This window comes from Rutidosis leptorrhynchoides, chromosome 6 (assembly GCF_046630445.1).
Source record: "Rutidosis leptorrhynchoides isolate AG116_Rl617_1_P2 chromosome 6, CSIRO_AGI_Rlap_v1, whole genome shotgun sequence".
Taxonomy (NCBI): Eukaryota; Viridiplantae; Streptophyta; class Magnoliopsida; order Asterales; family Asteraceae; genus Rutidosis; species Rutidosis leptorrhynchoides.
The window spans coordinates 205,206,237-205,216,683 of NC_092338.1; the positions used below are offsets into that span (position 1 = coordinate 205,206,237).

At 33.7% G+C, this 10,447-nt stretch overlaps 1 non-coding gene across 1 annotated transcript; it reads left to right on the forward strand.

Moving 5' to 3' along the window:
* Positions 1–9,724: 9,724 nt before the first annotated feature.
* LOC139856258 (small nucleolar RNA R71) lies at positions 9,725–9,831 on the forward strand. Its single transcript, XR_011761752.1, has one exon. It is a non-coding gene; the product is annotated as a small nucleolar RNA R71 (small nucleolar RNA).
* Positions 9,832–10,447: the final 616 nt, after the last annotated feature.

Here is a 10,447-nt window from a genome sequence, read left to right on the forward strand (position 1 = left end):
GACATTAATTTAAAAATAACATTAACCATAACTTACAGTGATTAAAAATAGCGTAGCGTTACACGGACAGAATTTCGACTTACACCCTTACAACATTCGCTAACATACCCTTATTATTAGAATTTAAAATTAAAATTAAAATTATAATATATATATATATATATATATATATATATATATATATATATATATATATATATATATATATATATATATATATATATATATACGTGATAGATAGAGAGATGGATGGATATATATTGTTAAAATTCGTCCAAAACTCGCGAACTTTATAGGACCAGACCTGTCCCTGTTCACCATGCGATCGCATGATTTTTTGCCTTCCAGGCCATGCGATCGCATGGCCAGCTTTTCCAGGTCACATGTCTTTGTTTGCATTCTGCCGACGATTTATATAAATAAATATAATATATAAATAATTTTAAGAATTATTTAAATATTATATTATATTTATGTGCATAGTTGACATGTAATTTTTAGTCCGTTGCGTCGAGCGTTGAGAGTTGACTTTGGTCCCGGTTCCGGATTTTCGAACGTCCTTGCGTACAATTTAATATCTTGTATTTTGCGTTTCGCGTCTTGTACTCTTGTAAATTTGAGACGTTTCTTATCAATAATTGGAACCTCTTTGATTGTACTTTGTACTTTTGAGCTTTTTGGTCGTTTGCGTCTTCAATTCGTCGAATCTGTCTTTTGTCTTCACCTTTTATTATTTAAACGAATATCACTTGTAAATAGAACAATTGCAACTAAAAGCTTGTCTTTCTTGAGGGATAATGCTATGAAATATATGTTCGTTTTTAGCATTATCAAATATTCCCACACTTGAGCGTTGCTTGTCCTCAAGCAATATAGTCTTGAAATAAAAATACTAGAATCACTTCTTTATTCTTCACACTTTGTACATCAGTGATTTCAATACGGCGGTATGAACAATGATAGTAACGATGTGGTTTACAGTCCCACATGATTATGAAAATTTAGATCCATTAAGGAAATTGGATCTTTATGAAAATATTTGATCTTTTGAAAATTTAATCTAGCTTTTACCCTAGATAAGTTTTCCGGAATAACCCTTCACCGGTGTTTTGCAAATTGTTTTTGTGGGTTTAGTGGGTTTCAGATTTGAAAATTTTAGCTCAAAACTTATGGTTTTGTGTCACCCACTTGCTAACCTTGTATTTGAAAAGCAACACGTCCAGTATACTTGCTCCATATATTACCTTTCGGTAAACTACCGTCTGGTTGTAAAGGAAAGCGTTGAACAAGCAACTGTTAAGGCAATGTCCCCTGACATGCTTTTAATTATGGTCTATAACGTGTTGGATGCAATTACTATCCTTTGTAGGAGCAATAGTAAAGCTCACCCTTTAGTTTTTTGGTCTGACACAAGGTCCTGTCTTCGACCATGCTATGCAACCACCGTTCTTACGGTTGACACCCGATTTGGTTCAGGTGACCTAATTAATTCCAGGTGAATTTCTAGGATTTTACGTTCAATGATAATGAACGCATTGAAAATGGGTTTTCAGAAAACAAATCGGTTTGTAATTTGATCAAAATATTTTCTCGTTCAAGCTCGAGTTTAGATATCATCGAATTCCATGAGTTTGAATTCTCAATCTTTCAGGTCAATTTCAAGGATTGAGTAATATCAGGCTTAAAAGCTGATTTTTAATCTTTAAGGAGATTATCCTTTCTGGGGGTCTGATTCATTAGTCTTACCAAGCTAATTTGCACGGCGTCCTCCCCATTTTACGAGACAGATCCTCTCATGGTTAGGATAAGTCTGACCACTTGGCGACCCTGTTTGATGTTGAGGTCCGTGGATTTCCAGCTGATTTTCGAGAAAACTTTTCAAGGTTTTTCGTAGACTCTACAACTGGTCTGGACGACAACTTCCTGACCTAAATCAAGAAGCGCATGTCTTTTTCGGAAGACTTTACTTCCTTTTAATGATGGAATTGATTCATCGTGTAGATCCATCTTTCTTTCAAATATATTACAGTAAATCAGGTAAAACTGATAAAATTGTCCAAAACAAAAGTATCTTCAGTTATTTGTACAAAAATATGTGATATATGTTCAAAATAACTTGGTAAATTTTTCCCACACTTGACTTTATTTTCCTTTTTATTGTCCTCTATTCCATTTTAAATGAATTCTAACATTTTGGGTTGTTTATCAATTTATGTCCTTTTCGAGGTAACAATAATTTCGGTGTTAACACCTAGTTTTATCATTCATAATTATGTATAAACTTGATTTTGAATTCATTTAATTGAAAATTTTAAAAATTTTACTAGAATTGGGTAGTTAGTATATAAGACTAGGGCTGTTCTTTATTATCAGAGAGCACTAGATTCTAATACAACTACTGCGTTACTAGTATTTTTAATGGTAACCAAGTGTTTAAATTTAAAATTTTAAAAATCCGAAAGAATTTAACCCCTTTCCACACTTAAGATCTTGCAATGCCCTCATTTGCAAGAAATCAGTAACAATTTAAATTATTGAGGGTGATTAGCGTGGAAAAATGATCAAAATTATTGTCATTTTTAAGTGTTGTTTTAAAAGCAAAGATTTTTTTTTTTTTTTTGGGTTTTTTAAATTTTTTTTGGCATACTTTAATTTAATAAGATTAAAAATAATGATAATAAAAGTTCTCGGCCCTCTCTTGGGTAAAGTAATTTCGGTTCAACGACCTAGTTTTTAACTTACGACGAATTTTAAAAATCATATTTTTAACTTAACGAAATAAAGTAAATTTTTGTTTTTAAATTCACACCAAACTTAAATATAAAATGCATAAAATTAAAAATTCATATTAATAATAATTAAAAATTCACATCAAACTTATATTATATATTTTTTTTATACAACAAACTTATATTAAAAATATTAATTTTTCAAATATTTACAAACTTAAATATATTGATTTTAAAAAGTTTACAATAATAATTAAATATTAATTTTAAAAACATTGTAAAAATAAAATTAAAAATCTTTTTGGTCTTTTATCCCACTTTAATCAATCAAATATTATCAAAAATATACGTCCCTCGTTTCGATAAAGTAATTTCGGTTTCATAACCTAGTTTAACTCATGACGAATTTTTGAAATATTTTGGGTTGATTGATTAAAGATATTTATACCTTAAGAATAAACGGTAAATTTCGCAGTGATGTAATAAAATTTTTTGTATGATATCAATAATTTCGGTCGCAAAATCTAATTTTATTGAATACCAATTTAATACTTTATAGTGAACGATTTAGCATTTATTATCAAAAGGTTAAAAATAATAAAAAATAAAAATAAAAAAAACTGTACATACTTACCTGTGAGATAGAATTCTCAGTGACCTGCTTTAGCCCACTCATAAGATAGTCGGACTAATTGGTTTTCCATAGCTACATAGGCGTAACCTCGATCATTCAACGTTTTTTCTTTGAAACATATGAACGGTCCATCTCTGCATAAAGTAACAAATTCGGTATTGGAATATGTCTGATTCGTCGAACATTTTCCTTTGTATGACCATTTTCCGCATTTGTGACATCTTTCAAGGTGTCGTGCTCTTCTTTTCGCTGCGAATTTTGATTTTCCTTTACCAAATTGTAACTTATTATTTTCGTTCCTGGATTCTTTTCTTACTCCGTCCAATTTACCTCTGATTAATGATAACAATTCACTTGGAAGGGTGTCATTATTACGTTTAGTGATCAAAGCGTGTAGCATTAGACCATGGTTTAGTTCACAGGAAGTCTTCATCTCGTAAAACCTAAAAAAAATAAAAATTCAGAATGGGGGGAGAAGACTAGTTCTTTAGGGTCTGCTAGGGAAAGACCATTCGGATTCCATTCTCGAGAACTACACGAAAACAGAAAATCTAACTCTAACAGAAATACATATTACCCTAAAAAGATTCGAACCTCCCCATACTTAGTTGAAATTGTGATTAACGTTATTTTCAATTGGATCATCAACAACTTGAATATCTTTGACTTTTACTTCAATCCATTTGTTGATTTCCTCCGTAACTTTCACAAATTCAACTAACATCGCCTTTTCTTTTGGTGATAAATTGGATATTAATCGGTTACATAACTTAAAGTTTCCCTTAATCTTAGCATCGTGAATCCGTTTATAAAGTTTCTTCGTTGAACTTTTAAAAACGGGTTCATCTAATTTCTTATCATCAACGGGGTTCTTTGTGATCGGATCATCATTAAGTGTTTCTTCATCTTCCCCACACTTATGCGTTTTTATTGGTTTAACAGTTTTGGTTGGTGGAGATCTAAACTTTCGGTTCACAAAGGTGATCGATGTATCACCATCCCTAAGTGTCATTCTACCTTCTCTTACATCAATGAATGCCTCGGTGGTTGCTAAAAATGGGCGACCTAAAATTAGAGGAATATCAAGGTTTTCCTCCATATTAATCACTATGAAGTTTGCAACAATGGTCAAACTTCCCACGTTAACAAGTAAATTATTTGCTATTCCAACCGGGTGTTTAATGGTTAGGTCAAATGATTGAACACCTATTTTGGTTGGTTTTAATTTACCTATACCTAATCTTTTGTATAAGGAAAGAGGCATAATATTTGCACTTGCTCCTAAATCTGCGAGTCATTATATATAGTACCATCATTAAGCAAGCAAGAAATGATAAATTCACCCGGGTCTCCTGCTTTAGTAAGTCGAGTTGGTTTGTAAACCTTTTTCGGGTGTTCTTTTCTTGGTTCTTTCACTTCTATTTGAACTTCTTGTTCACATTTTTCTTCGTTTCTTGGAATGGAAGGTTTGTATAAGAATTCTTCTTCATCACTCCAATTTGAATCCTCCCTATTTTCCAATTTTGATTTTTCATATGTTGTTGATAACATATTTATGTTTTCATTTTGAAGGTTTTCTTGGGTGGTGAAATTATGATTGACTTCATTGTCAACTTCCATCGGACCATGTATGTAATGTTTAACTCTCTGACCATTAACTTTAAATTCAATCCCATTTGAATTTATTAACTCTATTGTTCCGTATGGGAAAACTCTTTTGACTATAAATGGTCCAGACCATCTTGATTTCAATTTTCCAGGAAATAGCTTGAATCGTGAATTGAAAAGAAGAACTCTGTCTCCTTCTTTAAATTCTTTTGAACTTCTGATTCTTTTATCATGCCATTTCTTCATTCTTTCCTTATAGATTAAGGAATTTTCATATGCTTCATGTCTTAATTCTTCTAATTCGTTTAATTGACTTAACCGTAGACGTCCAGCTTCATGTAAATCAAGATTACATGTCTTCAAAGCCAAAAATGCTTTGTGTTCAATTTCTACTAGAAGATGACATGCTTTTTCGTAAACGAGTTTAAAAGGTGTGGTTCCAATTGGAGTTTTGTAGGCTGTCCTAAAAGCCCAGAGTGCATCCTCCAATTTAATGGACCATTCCTTCGGATTTGATCCTACGGTTTTCTCTAGAATACGTTTTAAAGCTCGGTTGGTATTTTCAACTTGTCCACTTGTTTGTGGATGATATGCGGTTGAGATTTTATGAGTTACTCCATATCTTTTAAGAACTTTCTCAAGTTGATTATTACAAAAATGAGTACCCCGATCACTTATTAAAGCTTTCGGTGTTCCAAACCTTGCAAAAAGACGTTTTAAAAAGTTGACTACAACTCGTGCATCGTTAGTTGGGAGAGCTTGTGCTTCCGCCCATTTAGATACATAATCAATGGCAACGAGAATGTAGAGATTATTATGAGATTTTGGAAATGGACCCATAAAGTCAATACCCCAAATGTCAAATACTTCACATACTTGAATGACATTTTGTGGCATTTCATCACGTTGACTTATTTTTCCTGCCCTTTGACAAGCATCACAGGATTTGCAAAGAAGGTGTGCATCTTTGAAAATTGTAGGCCAATAGAATCCAGCATCGTAAACTTTTCTTGCTGTGAGCCGAGGCCCAAAATGCCCTCCTGTTGGTCCTGTGTGACAATGGTTTAAGATTTGACTAGCTTCATCACCGAATATGCATCGGCGTATTATTCCATCGGGACAACTTTTAAACAAATGTGGATCTTCCCAAAAATAGTGTTTTATATCACTAAAAAATTTCTTTCGTTTTTGGTACTATAATCCTTTTTCAAGGAATCTACATACTAAGTAGTTTGCATAGTCTGCAAACCATGGAATTTCATTATAATCTATCTTCAATAGATATTCATCAGGAAAATTGTCTTGTATGGCCGATTCATTTAGAACTTCTAATTCAGGATTTTCAAGACGAGAAAGATGATCAGCGGCGAGATTTTCTGCTCCCTTTTTATCTCGGATTTCAATATCGAACTCTTGTAAGAGTAAAATCCAACGGATTAATATTGGTTTGGCATCTTGTTTCGAAAATAGGTATCTAAGAGCAGAATGGTCGGTATAGACCACCGTTTTAGCTAAAACGAGATATGATCGAAATTTGTCAAAAGCAAAGACAATAGCAAGGAGTTCTTTTTCAGTAGTTGTATAATTTGTTTGTACTCCCTGTAACGTCTTACTAGCATAATAAATAGGTTGAAATCGTTTTTAAATCCTTTGTCCTAAAATGGCTCCCATTGCAAAATCACTTGCATCACACATAAGTTCAAACGGTAGATTCCAATTTGGAGTTATCATGATCGGCGCATTAGTGATTTTCTCTTTAAGAATATTAAAAGATTTAATGCATTCATCCGAAAAGATGAATGGAGCATCCTTTTCTAGGAGTCTATTCATAGGAGTGACAATTTTAGAAAAATCTTTTATGAAACGTCGGTAAAAACCGGCATGCCCTAGAAAACTCCTAACTCCTCTAACATTGGTGGGATGTGAAAGTTTAGAAATTACATCTACTTTAGCTCTATCCACTTCAATTCCTTCCTTTGAAATATTATGACCAAGAATGATGCCTTCTTTAACCATGAAATGGCATTTCTCCCAATTAAGTACTAGATTTGATTGTTCGCATCTAATAAGCATTCGTTCAAGATTAACTAGACATGATTCAAATGTATCACCGAAGATTGAAAAGTCATCCATGAAAACTTCCATGCATTCTTCTATCATGTCGTGAAAAATCGCCATCATGCACCTTTGAAAGGTTGCATGGGCGTTGCAAAGTCCAAATGGCATGCGTTTGTAAGCAAAAGTACCATAAGGGCACGTGAACGTGGTTTTCTCTTGATCCTCGGGTGCTATTGGAATTTGAAAATATCTGAAAAAACCATCAAGAAAATAATAGTAACTATTTCCGGCTAATCTTTCCAACATTTGATCAATGAAAGGTAAAGAAAGGTAATCTTTTCTGGTGGCGTCATTTAATTTTCTATAATCAATACATACACGCCATCCTGTTACAGTCCTAGTAGGAATAAGCTCATTTTTCTCATTTGTGATGACAATCATGCCACCCTTCTTAGGTACGCATTGAACTGGGCTTACCCATGTACTATCAGAAATTGGATAAATTAAACCTGCATCAAGCAGTTTAATAATTTCTTTCTTAACAACATCTTGCATATTTGGATTTAGTCTTCGTTGGCGTTGCACATACGTTTTATGACCTTCTTCCATAAGGATTTTATGTGTGCAATACGAAGGACTTATTCCTTTAATATCATGAATCTTCCATGCAATAGCTGGTTTATGAGCTTTTAGCACAAAAATGAGTTGAGATGTTTCATTTTCAGTAAGAGAAGATGATATTATTACAGGTAATTCAGATTCACCATGTAAATAAGCGTATTCCAAATGGTTTGGAAGTGGCTTTAACTCTAATGTTGGTGGTTCTTCTATCGATGATTTATATCGATATCTGTCTTCCTCTTTTAGCATTTGAATTTCTTCTGTTGTTGGTTCATATCCATTAGCCATAAGTGTAGCTAACATTTTAGTTTCATCAATTGGTTTAGTTCCTTCTCCTAAAGAACATTCTCCTGTTCCTTGTAATTCTGGAAATTCTTCTAACAATTCTGCATATGAATCTATAGTTTGAATATAATAACATGTATCATCTGCAGATTGCGGTTGTTGCATGGCTCTATCAACTGAAAAGGTAACACTCTCGTCCTCTATACTTAAGGTCAGTTTCTTACCGAACACGTCTATTATTGCTTTGGCCGTGTTTAAGAATGGTCTTCCTAATATAAGAGGTACTCGAGAATCTTCTTCCATGTCCAGAATAACAAAATCTACTGGAAATACTAAAGTACCAACTTTAACTAGCATGTTCTCCATTATCCCTCTAGGATATTTTACTGATCTATCTGCTAGTTGTATGCTTATTCGTGTTGGTTTCAATTCTCCAAGGTCTAGTTTAGCGTATAGTGAATACGACATTAAATTTATACTAGCACCTAAGTCTGCCAATGCTTCTATTGAACTAAGACTACCCAGAAAACATGGAATTGTGAAACTTCCTGGATCTGATAATTTTTCTGGTATCTTATTCAACAGCACTGCAGAACAATTAGCATTCATAGTAACAGCCGAGAGTTCTTCCATTTTCTTTCTATTTATGATCAGATCTTTCAGAAATTTAGCATATCTAGGCATTCCTGAAATCACATCAATGAAAGGAAGATTGACATTTATCTGTTTAAACATATCCAAGAATTTGGATTGCTCGGCTTCAAGTTTCTCTTTTCTCATTTTACTTGGGTAAGGAAGTGGTGGTTGGTATGGTTTAACATAAGGTTTAGCCTTAACTGTGTTATCTTCATTAACCTTTTCAACTACCGGTTCTGTTTTCTTATCTTGCTCAGATTGTGGTTCTTGTGGAGTAGGAATAGCTTCATCAGAAATTACAGGCATTTCAGGTGGTTTAAGTGTAATACCACTTCTTGTGGTAATGGCTTTAGTTGTTTCATTTCGGGGGTTAGCATTAGTATCGCTAGGTAAACTTCCCGGTTTTCTTTCACCTATCAACCTTGCTAGGTTACTTACTTCTTGTTCCAAATTTTGAATAGAAGCTTGTTGATTTCTAAATGCTTGAGCATTTTGTTCATTCGTTTGTTTCTGAGATGTGAAAAACTGAGTTTGGGATTCAACTAGCTTCGACATCATATCTTCTAAATTTGGCTTTTTATCATCGGTTTGTGGTGGTTTGTTTTGAAAAATAAGTCTTTGCTGATTGTAAGTATTATTGGATACTTGTTGATTGCTTGGACCTTGTTGGTTGTTGTATGGAACATTTCGGTTATAATTCTGGTTTTGATTGTAAATTGGTCTTGGCGGTTGATAATTATTCTGATAATTATTTCCAGGCCTTTGGTTTATGTATGAAACATTCTCTCTTTGTTCCATTGTTAGCTCAATACTGAGACAATCTTTTGTCAAATGTGGTCCTCCACACTACTCACAACTAATTCGTATTGAGTGTATATCTTTAGTCATCTTTTCCATTCGTCTCTCGACAGCATCTATCTTTGCGGAAATGGAATCTAAGTCATGGTTAGAATCGGCTCTAGCTGCTTTAGATGATCTAACGATATCTTTTTCTTGGTGCCACTCATGTGAGTGGAAAGCAGTGTTATCAATAATTTTGTAAGCTTCAGTTGCGGCTTTCTTCATAATGGAACCACCATCTGCTATATCGATGTTTTTTCTTGTAGTGATGTCGTATCCTTGGTAGAATATTTGTACTATTTGACAGGTGTCTAAACCATGTTGCGGACATCCTCTTAATAACTTTCCAAATCTTGTCCACGCTTCATATAAAGTTTCATTTGGCTTCTGTGTGAACGTAACAATTTCTCCTTGAAGTCTCACGGCTTTAGATGCCGGAAAGAATTGTTTAAGAAAATTTTCAACTAAAACGTCCCATGTATCAATCGCCCCTTCAGGTAACGATTCCAACCAATCTTTGGCTTCTCCCTTTAAAGTCCAGGAAAATAACATGAGATATATCTGTTCATCCTCAACTTCTCTTATTTTAAATAAAGTACAGATCCTATTAAAGGTACGAAGATGTTCATTTGGATCTTCCTTCGGTGCACCACTAAATTGGCATTGATTAGTTACCATGTGTAGAATTTGTCCCTTGATGTCATAATCTGGCGCATTAATGTCAGGTTGAGTAATTGCGTGACCTTGGCAAGTGCGTTTAGCTCTCATTCGGTCTTCCATACTTAGAGGTTCCAGATTCTCCATGATTGAATTTGTTGAATCTGAATCACTAGAGGATTCTGATTTAATGGTTGGTTCCTCTACAATCTCCGTTTGAATGATTAGTGGTTCCGGAGGAAAGATTAATGGTTCAGGATCTCTGAATTGTCCCTGAATATTCTCCGGGTTCTCAATTGTGAGGTCGGGTTCAAAAAATGGATTATCGGAAATTTGAATTGGAGTACTTGGTCGACTGGATGACGATTCTAAAGAAAAA